Source organism: Montipora capricornis, chromosome 5 (genome assembly GCF_036669925.1).
Source record: "Montipora capricornis isolate CH-2021 chromosome 5, ASM3666992v2, whole genome shotgun sequence".
Classification (NCBI taxonomy): domain Eukaryota; kingdom Metazoa; phylum Cnidaria; class Anthozoa; order Scleractinia; family Acroporidae; genus Montipora; species Montipora capricornis.
The window spans coordinates 15,932,731-15,950,230 of NC_090887.1; the positions used below are offsets into that span (position 1 = coordinate 15,932,731).

Sequence of the window (17,500 nt, forward strand, 5' to 3'; positions counted from 1 at the left end):
TGTAAGGCTTCTATTACTGACTTAAAGGCAAGCACAAGGTAGGTTAAATCCGTCTTAAATGGCATAATTCGGGATATTGTTCTTTAGTTCCTTCTGTCGCGTCATCTTTGAAAGAGCACCTTTGGGTATCTCACGTTTCCTCATTACACTTAAAACCGATTCCAGAAAGCTGATAGTTCAAGGAATAGCAAAGATTTCCACGGCACTTGTTAAACCGGGGAAGAAAAAAATCGCATGACTCCGAAGTTAAGTTTGATTTTATGCTCTCGTATGTATTCCGCTCCACCATGTGTTGCCATGTCCATCTAGATAACAGGACTCAATTCTGAAGTCTCAAGGTAAAAGACACCTTACGACGCGAATACACTGATTTGTCTGCCAAGAAAGAATGAAACATTTTAAGTTCGGCCTATTGTGCAAAGAATGAAGCCTTTACAAAATATGTCACGGTATTAGAAGGTTGTTCTCGATTGTTCTTCTTTCAATGCCAGGTGAAACTTGCTTGCGACTGATTATGCTGGATGCAAAAATTGCCTTTCTATCCATTCTATTCTTACGTCAGTGTTTGCGTCCTCATTTCATTTAGTTTTAAAACGGAAGGTGATAACTATAATTTCTTGTGCATGACGCATTAGGATACTTCAGTTTGCTCATTGAGCAGTCTAAAAACTGAAACATCTATAGTTAACAGTCAGCATTTCCAGCAAAAGGACAGATGCATAGTTATTTTAACAGAAATAAATTGCATAGCGCTGTCTGAGTGAACCTTTTCAGCATAACTGCGCTAAAATGATAATTATGAATTCTTGTGGCTGCAGGGTGCGTTTACGAGTTTATTATAAAAATCCAGCCATCCATGATTGATAAGTAAATATTGACCTGTTGCCATAGGATCAATAGAAAGGGAATTTTCCCTTTTCATTGCTATATGGTGCCATAAATACTTAAGTTCCATCAACCTACTTTACCCAGCCTTTCGTAACCGCGATCAGACCGTACCAGTTTCGAATATATAGTGGTTTGTGGACAAACGTGCAAGTGAGGTTGGTGGAACGCTTTCAGCTGAACCAATCAAGCATAGGGTAGTGTCTCAAGTACATAATGTAATAGTTTACGTTTACACAAACGTTGTTCGGTGTAGCACTTATATTTTAAACAGAGTTAACTGAATAGAGGGTAATGTGAAGTGCTAGATTTCTATCCCATATGAACCATGTGAGCGTTAGCCCTACTGATGGAAATGGGCCCACACAAGGACAGAGAAAAAGTCTGCAAGCGCGTAGCAATTGATTGTTTGCGGTGCATCGTGTTTATATGCAGTTCTATGAACATAATGTCCTGTGCCTTCGAAACGATCGAAGTCGCAGCTGCGACGAACTAAGAATCGCTTCCATGTTAGCACCACCGATCTTTGTCTTTCTTGATTATCGCAACGATGAACGGCTAAGGTATCTTGCATGTCTTCTTGGACTGTTAAGTTCCATCATCGAATTTGTTAATGTCATGTTGGTGTACGTTGTTTCAGGGGTGAGGGCGTGGCTGATCAGGTTCTATATTAGAGTCCTCAGACTTGTTGACCGTAGATTTTAAGAGAGTTAAGTTTGCCTTACGTTCCTAATCGGTAAGTCAAATGTTAAAAGGTAAGAACACAATAAAATGACATAATGAAGGTATTAGGGTAAGACTAATTTGCGAAACTGCAGATTGCGGAACCAAGAGAAACTACATTATATAAACGATGCGATTTATATTAATTTTTGTTAAATATCGACAGTGTCCGCCGATTATCGCGTTCCAGGAGCCTTTTTTAGCTGTTATCTGCGTTATCTGATTCAAATTAGCCGATTAACTGGTGGATTGCGTGACAAGTCGCAATCGATATCATTTTACAACCTCAGCAGACGATCCCGCTTTGTTTGAGCATTTTTTTTCTTAACATGCAGGTCACTTGATTGTATTTGGTGCCTGTCAGTTGTCATTTTGGTTTTGTAATAGTCATTTCTCTAGGTTCCGCAGTTTCGCGTTCTGCAGTTCCACAAATTAGTCTTACCCAAGGTATTAAAGCTAGTGATCATTTTTTGCGCACTGATCCTCACAACACCATTGCTACTGGCACTATTTGCGACCTCATCCGCATTATTCTCACCATGAATAACTTCTCTTTTAATGACACTTTTATTCCACCGCCTTCCATCCTCGTCGAGTTTGAATATACCACAGGCGGCCCAGATTCGGAGGGTAAAAAATTATGTGGATTTGTATAGGAATCTCGATAACAAACTGAAAAAGATATTTATCCGCAAAACTTCTCTAAAAAAAAGGTGTACTTAATTGTCGTGTTGACTTTCTCGGTTTTTGTGTGGTTATTTGCCTGATTGAATGCGATTTAAGCGACTTATCAAATTCCGGGGGTGTCACTCGTACCTTGAATATCTAAATGGCGACCAATTTGGAATAAGGTGTATGAGCCGGCTAAAAAAGGCTCTTCTCGCTGAGGATACCCCGTTCGAAAGTCAGCGGAGCTTCGGCCAGAAGAGCAGCTGATAAAAGCAATTAATAATATGCGAGAAAAAGCTTTGGGTTGACCTCAACCCTCACTCAACTTCTACGACGAGCATTTTTGATTCACTGTCAAACACCAACCAACCATGGTCGAATCCTAATTATTGACCGATTGCCAACAGGATATTTGCAAAGAACCGTTTCCCTTCACTGCGCTGTTAATGAAACTGTTGTGCAATGGCGATGTTCAGCAGTCTTTATGAAGCCCCTTCTACAGCTACCTAAACCTGTATAGCTTGTATTACTGACTTAAAGGCAAGCACAAGGTAGGTAAAATACGTCGTAAATGGCATAATTCGGGACATTGTTCTAACTTCCTTCTGTCGCTTCATCTTTGAAAGAGCTCCTTTGAGTATTTCACGTTTGTTCATTACACTTAAAACCATTTCTGGAAAGCTGATACTTCTAGGAATAGCAAAGATTTCCACGGCACTTGTTAAACCGGGGAAGAAAAAAATCCCATGACTCCGAAGTTAAGTTTGACATTATGCTCTCGTATGTATTCCGCTCCACCATGTGTTGCCATGTCCATCTAGATAACAGGACTGAATTCTGAAGTTTCAAGTTAAAAGACGCCCTACGACGCTAATACACCGATTTGTCTGCCAAGAAAGAATGAAACATTTTAAAGTTCGGCCTATTGTGCAAAGAATAAAGTCTTTACAAAATATGTCACGGTATTAGAAGGTTGTTCTTTCAATGCCAGGTGAAACTTACCTGCGACTGATTATGCTGGGTGCAAAAACTGCCTTTCTATCCATTTTATTCTTGCGTCAGTGTTTGCGTCTTCATTTCTTTAAGATTGTTTTAAAACGGAAGGTGATAACTATAATTTCTTGTGCATGACGCATTAGGATACTTCAGTTTTCTCATTGAGCAGTCTAAAACCTGAAACATCTATAGTTAACAGTCGGCATTTCCAGCAAAAGGACAGATGCATACTTATTTTAACAGAAATAAACTGCATAGCGTTGTCTGAGTAAACCTTTTTAGCATAACTGCGCTAAAATGATAATTATGAATTCGCCTTAGGATCTATAGAAAGGGAATTTTCCCTTTTTATTGCTATATGGTGCCATAAATACTTAAGTTCCATCAACCTACTTTACCCAGCCTTTGGTAACCGCGATCAGACCGTACCAGTTTTCAATACATAGCGGTTTGTGGACAAACGTGCAACTGAGATTGGAAGAACTCTTTCAGCTCAAGAAATCAAGCCTAGTGTAGTGTCTCAAGTACATAATGGAATACGCAAGCGCGTAGCAATTGATTGTTTGACGTTGATCTTTTTATATATTCGGTGCTATAAACATCGCAAAGCTACAGTAGTTCAAGCCACCAGGCACACATGTCCTGTGCCTTCGAAACGATCGAAGTTGCTGTTGCAACGAACTAAAAATCGCTTCAATGTTAGCACCACCGATCTTTGTCTTTCTTGATTATTGCAACGATGAACGGCCAAGGTTTCTTGCATGTCTTCTTGGACTGTTAAATTCCATCATAGAATTTGTTAATGTCATGTTGGTGTCTGTTTCAGGGGTGAGGGCATAGCTGAACAGGTTCTATATTAGAATCCTCAGACTTGTTGACCGTGCAGTGATTTTTCACCATCGCAAGAACTTAAGAGATTTCTAGGAAAAGTTTGCCTTACGTTCCTAATCGGTAAGTCAAATGTTTGCAATCCTTCGTAGCTGAACCACACAAATGATTTGTAATTAAACTATGAATAATTTAATTTAAACTTTAATACATTTTAAACATATAGCGCCTTTACTGCACTGGTTTTCCTTTGTGCTGTTATGGTGATTCTAATTCAGTTGGTCTCTTCATTATTTAACGGTTCGCAAGTAAGAGTCTGGTTATTGTCATTCGAGCATTTAGAAGCCTTCAACGCATATTTCTAAGGCGAAAGCGAAAGAGAAACCTTAAAGGCTAAAAGGGAAGTCATATCTTGTTACAGAGAAGTTAAATGCACCGAACATGTTTCATTGTCTGGCCACAGTCTGGTGTCCTGTGGACCGAGCTTACGTGATTTGAGAAAAAAATTGCACGCTCGCAAAAAGAGCCTGGCAACGGCAAAGATTATTTCTTCCGTAGAATAGAAGCTTATCAATAATTAATAAGGAAATAGTGCACCTATTAAAGCATCGTATATTCCGTTTGTTTTTGTTTTTTTTTTTTTGTAGTAAGGGATTGCCTTACAACAGTTGAAGCATAGTTAGACTAGCAGAAGCTAAAACTATCACTGCTCACGTCACTGAAGTTTGGGCTAATATCTGTTGTAGGACGACGTACATCTCTGTTGCTCGTTGTCTTCGAGACGGCAAATTGATCGGAACCATTGTACTTCCGGCTTCGTATATCACTCAGCTTGCGTAGAGGAGAATTTCAGTGACATCTAGCAAAGGTGAGATCAGATCCACCTGTTACACTCTTTGTAAGGACTGCAAGGGGCCTGCCCAGTTGACATCTCCATGAGTTCTCCGTGGAATGTTAAGTTGGGAAGTGGTTTACAGCTTTATCATATTAGCCAGCGGTCTTAAATTAGAGGCGGAAAATGGAAAGAGATCGTCTTGAAATTTTCCTGATATCCTCTTTGTAAGGCTTTTTCATTTTTTGCAGACAACCCTCCCCTTCTCTACTCACTTAAAAAGTCGCAGTTCGATCATTAAAGCCTGGACTGTAAATTTATGATGGTGCTGTCATTTTTCCCTGCATAGGAACTACTGACAATCCCCATATTTGCACCAAATAAAATGATAGGAAGCTTTAGCCATAAGGAAGGCAACGGCAACGAGAACGTCACAATACAAAGTGAAGGTATAATGAGCGCAAAGAATTGATCTGCATGCTCTGCATCTGCGTTATACATTCGGTACGTCAGTTTCCCGTCCTAAGCAAAACAACAACGTCATTTGGCCAAATATGTTGGTTCGGCAGGTGGGGAATTTGACTCATTTTTTCAGAAAATGTCAAAATACCCACCCCATGCCCAAGGTGGATAACGCTAACCACCGGATAAATCACTATCCAGCGGATGAACACTAGCAAAATCAATTGAGTTATCCAGTGGATAGCGATTTATCCAGTGAATAGCGCTATCCATCGTTTGAACAACTGGGGCCTAATTTAAAGGCAAGCACAAGGTCGGTATAATACGTCGTAAATGGCATAATTCGGGATATTGTTCTAACTTCCTTCTGTCGCGTCATCTTTGAAAGAGCTCCTTTCGGTATCTCACGTTTGCTCAATACACTTAAGACCATTTCCGGAAGCTGATAGTTCAAGGAATAGCAAAGATTTCCACGTCACTTGTTAAACCGGGGAAGAAAAAAATGGCATGACTCCGAAGTTAAGTGTGACATTATGCTCTCGTATGTATTCCGCTCCACCATGTGTTGCCATGTCCATCTAGATAACAGGACTGAATTTTGAAGTTTCAAGTTAAAAGACGCCCTACGACGCTAATACACCGATTTGTCTGCCAAGAAAGAATAAAACATTTTAAAGTTTGGCCTATTGTGCAAAGAATGAAGCCTTTACAAAATATGTCACGGTATTAGAAGGTTGTACTCGATTGCTCTTCTTTCAATGCCAGGTGAAACTTGCTTGGGACTGATTATGCTGGCTGCAAAAATTGCACCATTTTCTATCCATTCTATTCTTACGTCAGTGTTGGTGTCCTCATTTCTCTAAGATTGTTTTAAAACGGAAGGTGATAACTATAATTTCTTGTGCATGACGCATTAGGATACTTCAGTTTGCTCATTGAGCAAAAACGATAAGAAAAACAATGAGATTTATATTATTGTTTGTTAAATATCGACTGTGTCCGCCGATTATCGTGTTCCAGGTGCCAGTTTTAGCTGTTATCTGCGTTATCTGATTCAAGCGAGCCGATTAACTGGTGGATTGCGTGACAAGTCGCAATCAATATCATTTTACAACCTCAGCAGACGATCCCGCTTGGTTTGAGGATTTTTTTTTCTTAACATGCAGGTCACGTGATGGTATTTGGTGCCTGTCAGTTGTCATTTTGGTTTAGTAATAGTCATTTCTCTAGGTTCCGCAGTTTCGCGGTCTGCAGTTCCACAAATTTGTCTTACCCAAGGTATTAATGCTTGTGATCATTTTTTGCGCACTGATCCTCACAACACCATTGCTACTGGCACTATTTGCGACCTCATCCGCATTATTCTCACCATGAATAACTTCACTTTTAATGACACTTTTATTCCATCGCCTTCCATCCTCGTCGAGTTTGAATGTACCACAGGCGACCCAGATTCGGAGGGTAAAAAATTATAAGAATTTGTATGGGAATCTCGATAACAAACTGAAAAAGATATTATAAACAGAATTAACTGAATAGAGTGTAATGTGAAGTGCTAGATTTCTATCCCATATGAACCATGTGAGCGTTAGCCCTACTGATGGAAATGGGCCCACACAAGGACAGAGAAAAACTCTGACCAGGGTGGGAATTGAACCCACGACCTTCGGGTTAGATCTCCGCTGTTCCACCGACTGAGCTACAAGGTCAGACGGGAGCAGGCCGTGGGAACTGAAGATGTTAAAGTCACGGCAACATCTTCAGTTCCCACGGCCTGCTCCCGTCTGACCTTTTAGCTGAGTCGGTCGAGCGGCGGAGATCTAACCCGAAGGTCGTGGGTTCAATTCCCACCCTGGTCAGAGTTTTTCTCTGTCCTTGTGTGGGCCAGTTTCCATCAGTGGGGCTAACGCTCACATGGTTCATATGGGACAGACATCTAGCACTTCACATTACACTCTATTCAGTTAATTCTGTTTAAAATATAAAGTGCTACACGGCCAACGTTTGTATAAACGTAACCTTTCCTTGAAAAAGATATTAACCCGCAAAAGTTCACAATAAAAAAGCTGTACTTAATTGTCGTGATCTTTCTTGGTTTTTCTGTGGTTATTTGCCTGATTAAATGCGACTTAAGCGACTTATCAAATTCCGGGGGAGTCACTCCTACCTTGAATATCTAAATGGCGACCAATTTGGAATAAGGTGTATGAGCCGGCTAAAAAACGCTCTTTTCGCTGAGGATACCTCGTTCAAGAGTCAGCGGAGCTTCTGCCAGAAGAGCAGCTGATAAAATCAATTAATAATCTGTGAGAAAAAGCTTTGGTTTGACCTCAACCCTGACTCAACTTCTACGACGTGCATTTTTGATTCACTGTCAAACTCTAGCCACCCATGGTCGAATTCTAATTATTGACCGGTTGCCAACAGGATATTTGTAAAGGGACGTTTCCCTTCACTGCGCTGTTAACGAAACTGTTGTGCCATGGAGATGTAACTTTTTTAGCAGTCTTCTTAAAGCTCCTTCTACAGCTAACTAAACCTGTATAGCTTATATTACTGATTTAAAGGCAAGCACAAGGTAGGTTAAATCCGTCTTAAATGGCATAATTCGGGATATTGTTCTTTAGTTCCTTCTGTCGCGTCGTCTTTGAAAGAGCACCTTTGAGTATCTCACGTTTCCTCATTACACTTAAAACCATTTCCAGAGAGCTGATAGTTCAAGAAATAGCAAAGATTTCCACGGCACTTGTTAAACCGGGGAAGAAAAAAATCGCATGACTCCGAAGTTAAGTTTGACATTATGCTCTCGTATGTATTCCGCTCCACCATGTGTTGCCATGTCCATCTAGATAACAGGACTGAATTCTGAAGTTTCAAGTTAAAAGACGCCCTACGACGCTAGTACACTGATTTGTCTGCCAAGAAAGAATGAAACATGTTAAGTTCGGCCTATTGTGCAAAGAATGAAGCCTTTACAAAATATGTCACGGTATTAGAAGGTTGTTCTCGATTGTTCTTCTTTCAATGCCAGGTGAAACTTGCTTGCGACTGATTATGCTGGCTGCAAAAATTGCTTTTCTATCCATTCTATTCTTACGTCAGTGTTTGCGCCCTCATTTCTTTAAGGCTTTTTTAAACTGAAGATCAGAACTAGAAGAAATAAAACAACTATAATTTCTTGTGCATGACGCATTAGGATATTTCAGTTTGCTCATTAGGCAGTGTAAAAACTGAAACATCTATAGTTAACAGTCAGCATTTCCAGCAAAAGGACAGATGCATAGTTATTTTAACAGAAATAAACTGCATTATGTAGCGCTGTCTGAGTGAGCTTTTTCAGCATAACTGCGCTAAAATGATAATTATGAATTCTTGTGCCTGCAGGGTGCGTTTACGAGTTTATTATAAAAATCCAGCCATCCACGATTGATAAGTAAATATTGACCTGTTGCCATAGGATCTATGGAAAGGGAAATTTTCCCTTTTCATTGCTCTACGGTGCCATAAATACTTAAATTCCATCAACCTACTTTACCCAGCCGTTCGTAACCGTGATCAGACCGTCTCAGTTTCAAATACATAGCGGTTTATGGACAAACGTGCAAGTGAGGTTGGTGGAAAGCTTTCAGCTCAAACAATCAACCCTAGGGTGGTTTCTCAAGTACATAATGAAATACGCAAGTGCGTAGCAATTGATTGTTTGCGGTTGATCGTGTTTATATTCAGTGCTATAAACATCTCAAAGCTATGTCCTGTGCCTTCGAAATGATCGAAGTTGCAGCTGCAAAGAAGTAAAACTCGCTTCAATGTTAGCACCACCGATCTTTGCCTTCCTTGATTATGGCAACGATGAACGGCTAAGGTATCTTGCATGTCTTCTTGGACTGTTAAGTTCCATCATCGAATTTTTTAATGTCATGTTGGTGTCCGTTGTTTCAGGGGTGAGGGCGTGGCTGATCAGGTTCTATATTAGAGTCCTCAGACTTGTTGACCGTGCAGTGATTTTTCTCCATCGCAAGAACTTAAGAGACTTCTAGGAAAAGATTGCCTTACGTTCCTAATCGGTAAGTCAAATGTTTGCGATCCTTCGTAGCTGGTCGACACGAATGATTTGTAATTAAACTGTCAATAATTTAAGCTTAAATTAAGCTTAAGCTTTTAATTAAATAGCGCCTGTACTGCACTGGTTTTGCTTTGTGCAGTTATGGTGATTCTGATTCAGTTTGTCTCTTCATTATTTACAGCCGATTTCAGTGCAGTGTATAGACCCGGGTTTTTGAAACATGATTCGCCCGTGCATGATTCGCCCGTCGTGATTCGACTGCGAGACTACCACAGCTCAGCAAATTTCGTAAATGATGAGATATTAAGTGTAAACATAAGACTATTTTCGACGAAATTTAAGGTAAAAACCTCGGTAGCATTTATTTAAGATGCATGTAAGTCACAATTTTCAGCTTTTATCGGCAAAAGCAGCGCAGATCGACGTGGTTTAACTAGACTGGCGCATCACGTCTCTTATTCAGCAGGTAAACCTCAATTACATGGTATTTTCACTGAATTCATCACAGGAGGTAAAAATGAATACCAACACGCGTGAGAGGGCAGAAATTGTCCCTTGCAATAATTTATTTTCAAGCCATCATCAATCGCTGATGAGTGAAATATTACATTTCTTGATAGGAAGGCGTTACACATTTTCGACTCGTGTTGAAACTTGAAGAGAAAATTAATTGAACAATTCGGGTACGGGGTAAAATACCTAATTGAGCATACGAGATGCGGACATAGTAGTGTCATTTGTTGTCGTACTTTGGTGTCATTTGTTGTCGTATTTTGCCGAGATGTAGCTAAAGTTGAAGCACAACTTGAAAATGCGAATGACAAAATGAAACTGACATGTTACTGTCGCGCCGCCGAAATGATACAAATTGAGTCAACTCTGGCAATAACTAATAGTCATGAGGCTCAAACCTCAAAAAGGAGGATACATACATATTGAAGGAAAATATAATTTGCCGTCGAACAAATCCTTGCAGAACGTATTTCTCTGGTCAAATGTTTTTACTTTAAATGCAGTAACCCTTTTTATGCTAATCGCAGCCGGCTAACTTTGTCATTTCCGTACTTTTCGCTTTTCTTCTGGCGTAAACGGTGTTCCAAAATTCCAGCAAAGCTGCTAATACACCATCGTCACCTATCTGTTAATGAAAGAATGCGAGCATTAGCGAGCTTTTGATCACAAAATATATTTTGTCGGCTATGATTACATCGGCAACCGCAAGAAATACTACTGATTGTGCCGCCGGGCCTCAAATTGCCTCCTTTCCAAACGCTCAAGGTTGTTCTTCTGGTAGAAAACAATCCGTATGGCCACTTTTTGCTTTGCCATCCTTTATTTTACATAATGCAGGCTCTGCCTCCCGCTTGTTATCGAAGAGTTTTACTGCCGTTTCCACGCTTCTTGTTAGAGTCACGTGATTATGGTCGAATCACGACGGGCGAATCATGTTTCAAAAACCCGGGTCTATACACTGCACTGCACTGAAATCGGCTGTAACGGTTCGCAAGTAAGAGTCTGGTTATTGTCATTGGAGCATTTAGAAGCGTCGACGCATATTTCTAAAGCGAAAGAGAAACCTTCAAGGCTAAAAGGGAAGTCATATCTTGTTACAGAGAAGTTTAATGCACCGAAAATGTTTCATTATCTGGTCACAGTTTGGTGTTCCTGTGGACCGAGCTTACGTGATTTGAGAGAAAAATTGCACGCTCGCAAAAAAGCCTGGCAACGGCAAATATTATTTCTTCCGTAGAATAGAAGTTCATCAATAATTAATAAGGAAATAGTGCACTTATTAAAGCATCGTGTATTCCGTTTGTTTTTGTTTTTTTTGTTTTTTTTTTTTGTAGTAAGGGATTGCCTTACAACAGTTGAAGTGTAGTTAGACTAACAGAAGCTAAAACGATCACTGCTCATGTCACTGAAGTTTGGGCTAATATCTGTTGCAGGACGACGTACATCTCTGTTGCTAGTTGTCTTCGAGACGGCATCGGAACCATTGTACTTCCGGCTTCGTATATCATTCAGCTTGCGTAGAAGAGAATTTCAGTGAAATCTAGCAAAGGTGAGATCAGATCCACCTGTTACACTCTTTGTAAGGACTGTTGACATGTGCATGATTTCTCCGTGGAATGTTAAGTTTTGAAGTGGTTAACAGCTTTATCATATTAGGCACTGGTCTTAAATTAGAAGTGGAAAATGCAAGGAAATCGTCTTCAAATTTTGCTGACTTCTTCTTTGTAAAGCTTTTTCATTTCTTGCTTACAACCCTCCCCTTCTCTAATCACTTAAAAATCGCTGTTCAATCATTAAAGCCTGGACCGTAAATTTATTCATTTATCTATTATTTAGTCTTCACTCTTAAAAGAGTATTGCAGACTGCTATCATTTATCACGGTGGTATATATCATATTTCTTAAGGTTGCATTTATCATTTTTACCACAATTGCTTGTAATCTCGCAATCTGATTGGCTAATTTGCTGTTGTCAATAAGAGCCCAGACAGCGCTGCTCGCGTCATGCTCACGTCAATTTCTCAGGCTTTTTATTACCCAATCAGGAACGCTCATTCTGGGAAATAAACCAATCATATTGCTAGAAAGTTATAGACAACGCTTGCTCTTTCTTTGAGTCATGATTTTGGTCACGCTCTGAAATAAACATTTTCTTTAGGGTCGAACATTGTGGTAAAAAACAAATCGAAGGTGGTTCAGCGTTGTCTGTACTCTTATTCTTGCGGACTCACTCGGCTACGCCTCGTGAGTCCACAACATTTTGACCACTGTGATGACGAATTCATATCGTTGTCGATAAGAGTACAGACAACGCTGAACCACTTTCGATTTGTTAAATTTATCACGGTGGTAAGTATCACTGCGCTGTCATTTTTCCCTGCATAGGAACCACTGACCCTCTCCCTATTTGCACCAAATAAAATGATAGGAAGCTTTAGCCATAAGGAAGGCAACGGCAACGAGAACGTCACAATACAAAGTGAAGGTATAATGAGCGCAAAGAATTGATCTGCATGCTCTGCATCTGCGTTATACATTCGGTACGTCAGTTTCCCGTCCTAAGCAAAACAACAACGTCAAATGATCAAAATCAGCGACTTGAGGACAACGGCAGCCGACGAATTCAGATTTTTGATCTCTCTCTCTCTTCAAACTTTAACCGGTTTCATTTTGGACAACACACACATTTTACACAGTGAAAGAGTTGAAGTAATCCGGCGCGAACTGATTACAGATACGAGAATTTCTATTTTGAATCGATGTTCTCGTTGCGCCGTTGCGGTTGCCGTCCTTGTTGCTAAGCTCCTTGATGACCTGCCGCAGTCGCTGGATAAATCACTAACTGCTGGATACTGCAGACAACCCTCCCCTTCTCTACTCACTTAAAAAGTCGCAGTTCGATCATTAAAGCCTGGACTGTAAATTTATGATGGTGCTGTCATTTTTCCCTGCATAGGAACTACTGACAATCCCCATATTTGCACCAAATAAAATGATAGGAAGCTTTAGCCATAAGGAAGGCAACGGCAACGAGAACGTCACAAAACTAAGTAAAGGTATTATGAACGAAGACAATTGATCTGCATGCTCTGAACCTGCGTTTTATATTCGGTGCGTCAGTTTCCTGTCGTAAGCAAAACAACAACGTCAAATGACCAAAATCAGCAGCTTGTAGAGAACGGCAGCCGACAGACTTTTGATTTCTCTCTCTCCCTCTCTCTCTCCCTCTCTCTCTCTCTCTCTCTCTCTCTCTAGATTCATGACTGAGTATCTGCTACCTTTTCTCCTTTTCTATTTTTAATTAAACGTATCTAACATTTTCCCTTTTTTACAGTGAAATATCTTATTTTAATATTTAATAATAATATATCTTTTCAAAGATACCAACCAATTCCAAATCTTCAGTCAGTATATTCATCTAAACACACCCAACGTAGCAAATAATCAATCTTTGGTACATCCATCAAAAAAATCACGAAAATAAAAAACATTGACGGATTTTAAAGGTCTTCTAAGTCTTTTTTATTACTACAAAACCCCTCTTGGGTCTTAAATATTTTAATTTTCATGCCTTCTTAATTTTAAAACAAAACCCCCGTTCCAACATATAATATCAACTCGACCTTCAAGTCAAGATTTTTTGAGAAGGCCAAGAATGTTTTTTGCTTATAAAATCATTTTATTTTACATTAGCTGCGGTTTTTTGTTAGGAAAGTTCTGCGCTTGTGAAAGGAAACCTGTTAAACCCGTGTTTTAAATTATATGTCACAATTAATCGATTTTATTACACAAAAGCCAATACGTAGCAAATACCCATTTAACGTAGCAAATACCCACTTTTTGTAGCAAATACCCATTTCTACTTCTTTTGCTTTGAAAACATTTTATTTAGTAAAAGATTACGTTTTAGGGCACTAACTACGTATTGCTTAAGAACAATCTACTCGTATATGTGTGCCAAATTAAAGATATAAAAGGCTTTACTGAGCAGAGAATGTTTTTTGTTTATAAAATCATTTTATTTTACATTAACTGTGTTTTTTGTTAGGAGAGTTCTGCACTTGTGAAAGGAAACCTGTTGATTTAACCCGTGTTTTGAATTATATGTCGCAATTAAACGATTTTATTACACAAAAGCCACTACGTAGCAAATACCCACTTTTTTGTAGATTTACCATTAATTAATTAATTAGTTAGTTAATTAATTAATTACATCAGTTAAAACAACTTAAAAGGGACTGGTGGCAAGCTCAGTAATTCATTTCTCTGTTACTCCTTGGCCTCTTTTGAATAAAATTTGCCTTTATTAAACATATTTTATAAACAGTAGTGAGCAGCACACCGCAACAGCTGATCTTCTCAACTTCTTTATTTTCTCCTCTCAATTTCAACAGTTTAAAGTAGTGTTGTTCAGTAGAGTGAAACGCACTGCATAGCAATATTTACAGCTTTCGTCAGTTCAGTGAAGTGGTGTTCAGTACAGTGCAACGCAGCGCACTGCATAGTAACATCTAATAGTTTTGAACAGTTCAGTTTAGTGTTCTTTAGTACAGTGAAACGCACTGCATAGTAACATCTAATAGTTTTGAACAGTTCAGTTTAGTGTTCTTTCGTACAGTGAAACGCACTGCATGGTAACATCTAATAGTGGGTGCTTAGTGTTGTTCAGTAGTGTAGCGCACTGCACATTAAGATTAAAGAGTTCTTAATAGTTTGGTGTATTGCTGTTCAGCACAGTGTAGCACACTGCATGGTAAGATTAAATAATTCTCAACAGTACAGCTGTGCAGCGCATTGCATATTAAGATTAAAGAGTTCTCAACAGTTGGTAGTACTGTTGCTTGGTACAGTGCAACGCATTCAGTAGTAAGATTAAGAGTTCTTTTTCAGTTCAGTGTATTGTTGTTCAGTAAAGTGCAGGTTAAGTTTTAATTTTGCCGGAGTGCATAAGTCAGTTCCAATGCAAGCTTAGTTTCAGGTTTTAGCCCAGTTTCCAACACACTCATTTTCAGGTGTATGGCTGCAACACTTAAAAATAACGTAGTGCTTAATTCATGATTGCTTGTTTTTCGCCTGATGCTCAATTTATCCACTATTTACAATTCGTTTTGGTCTTTATTTGCTATGTACTATACTTTGCATAGCATTTTGCAAGGGCAGAGAAACAGGGCCACAGATAGTCATATCCAACGAGTATGTTTCCTCTAAGAAACATTAATCAATAAAGTATCAAGAACAGATGGACGTGGGAATCTTATATTTTAGGGCTGAGTTTACAGGCTGATAGTAAAAGAAGTGTCCCTTTTCAAATGATAAATATCAATCATTCCCTCAATTATACCTACAAATGAACGCAATCTTCAACCAAACATGGGTATTGAGCGCTTATTATAGTACTAGTTTCTAGGTAAGGGCTCCCAAGCTGGGCAAAGGGGCCACAACAACAAGAACATAAACAGGGCTACAACAACAACAACAACAGCAACATTACATTTATTAGCTACTTTACGTAATACAAATTGAGTAATCATTGTGATCAAATAAAACCGATCTGCGAAACGAAATTCAAGCCGAAATCTAAGAATAGAATTGGAATTATCTAAAGAAAACATTTAAGTCCATTAACTCTTAGAATCTTTAACTCTCAAAATCAACCATTTTAGTAAAAACCTACTAGAAGTTCAAACTCAAGAACAACATTATCTCGATGTTCTTCAAAGACACTTTAAAAAAACTACACTTAAAACTTCAAGAGCCATGGAGCGCCATTTTGTCAACAACTGCTACTTACGTTTTGCAATAGAATAGATAAAAAGTGACCTAGCTTATCAGAGAACCGCTTTCAAAATAGTATGCGTAACTTAATTATTATATAATATCATAATCTACAAAAACACAATGGATTAATTCAATACCTAAGATCATACATCATTATCACCTTCAATTTTTTTCTTTGGTTGGAAAACACCCGATGAATGAACTAAAAATAAAGCGGAAAAAAGCAAAGCGAAACATTAAAGACTCTCTGTCGAACGGCATGCTTTGTGCGCCTCGGCTGGAATTTCATATGATACGAAAATCGCCATTTTGAAGTGTTTGGTGGTAACCCTTTCTAAGCTCTATTAATCTGAGCAATCAGTTGGTATTTTCAGTCAGTTATCGCTATTTATCGACAGTCGGAATATCGTAGTTCTCAATAGAGGGTATAGTTTGTTCGGATCGCTTTGTTTGAAACATCTTTTGGCTATGTTGTGATCGATATATTATATTGGCAATGGCGGTGTCTAAAAAGTCCCGCAGAAGGCCTCAAAGGAAAGAGGATTTGAAAGTCATTTACCTGAGGAAATCAGTGGAGGAGTAGGAAGAAAGCATTGGAGTACGAAAATTTGACCGACAGCGAATTTGCAGAAGTTCTGTTACAGTAAGTATAATGACTGATTATTTTAGTTGTAAGATTCAAGGGCGGCCTGGCTTACTTGTTTTTCTCGATGAAGGTGATTCTGTTATTGTGACAAATATCGAAGCTCTATAAAATAGTGTTTTTGGTTTCCTCCGTAGCAGCTGCCCTGCCAACAAAAGGAACGGAAGCGGCTTTATCGACCATGTAGATTTGTCTTCATTTGGGGTTCAGAATGGTGAGAAAAGCCTCTTCCATGTATTTTCACATGTATTCTGTGTAACAACGAAGTTAAAAATGTTATAAGTATTCCAGACTATTTTGTAGTGCACGAAGCTATTGCAGACGACTGTAGTAATTTGATTTCAAAAATTTTGCCTTTAGGAATTGTACCTCCAGATTATTGTTCCCCTCCTGCAAAGAAAGCAAGAAGAGATGGAGAAAAGGATGTATCCTCAAGGTGAAAGAAAAATGTTCCTCGAACTCCTTTTTTGATTGTTTTTTAATAGCACTAATGAGTTGTTATGAAATTAGTTGTTAGTAGTTTTGTTTTGTATACTGTGCACACACACTAGCAACTTTTTGTTTGTTCACACATTTTGATTACCAGAAGCCCTATAATCACCTAGCTACCTATAGTTGCCTATAATAGAGCGGTTTTCAATTGAGTGATGAAAGTTATTTTTTGGTTTTGCCTTACCTTGCTCTGTGATTAGTTAACAAAATTTGCACTACTTTCTCAACCAATGAGAAGCAAAAGTAAAACTGTTATGGGGCGGTCAAAAGAGCTGCGATGTCCATGTTGAACACACAATTTATTGCACACGTCCAAGCACGCGTTCATCGAGGAATGTTGGATTCCACAACAATCAAATGCAAGTAACACAAAAACAGTAACGTGATATAACGTGACAAAACCAATCATGCTGCACACACCTTTTCCCGTACTTGGTGCAGGCTATGTGTATTAGCATCGAATTGTGATTGGTCCTTTGTATTATTTATGTTTTTGTGATTAGTTGGAGCAAGTGCTTTGATTTTGGTTTTACGACACTCAATTGAAAACCGCTCTAATTTGCCATTCCCCTTCTTCCAAAAATCCCTCTTCCAAAAATTATTTTTGTATTTCTATA

General features: G+C 38.9%; 2 protein-coding genes across 16 annotated transcripts in view; both read left to right on the forward strand.

Annotated features, from left to right (window-relative positions):
* The window catches only part of LOC138049650 (uncharacterized), a 47,843-nt gene that overhangs the window by 8,848 nt on the left and 21,495 nt on the right, over window positions 1–17,500 (forward strand). For 9 of the 15 annotated variants that reach the window (XM_068896041.1, XM_068896031.1, XM_068896040.1 and 6 more), the window contains 6 exons: window positions 1,526–1,621; window positions 4,100–4,224; window positions 4,848–4,969; window positions 5,283–5,382; window positions 9,335–9,459; window positions 11,405–11,520. The gene's annotated coding sequence lies outside the window, so the exon portion shown is untranslated. Of the gene's footprint in view, window positions 1–1,525; window positions 1,622–2,748; window positions 2,829–4,099; window positions 4,225–4,748; window positions 4,970–5,282; window positions 5,383–7,435; window positions 7,974–9,334; window positions 9,460–11,404; window positions 11,521–17,500 lie in introns of those variants that run through there. The other 6 variants (XM_068896044.1, XM_068896042.1, XM_068896032.1 and 3 more) reach the window with 6 other exon arrangements.
* LOC138049660 (uncharacterized) overlaps window positions 13,035–17,500 on the forward strand; it is a 9,666-nt gene continuing 5,200 nt past the window's right edge. The window contains exons 1-3 of the mRNA XM_068896055.1: window positions 13,035–16,391; window positions 16,529–16,605; window positions 16,752–16,827. The gene's annotated coding sequence lies outside the window, so the exon portion shown is untranslated. The remainder of the gene's footprint in view (window positions 16,392–16,528; window positions 16,606–16,751; window positions 16,828–17,500) is intronic.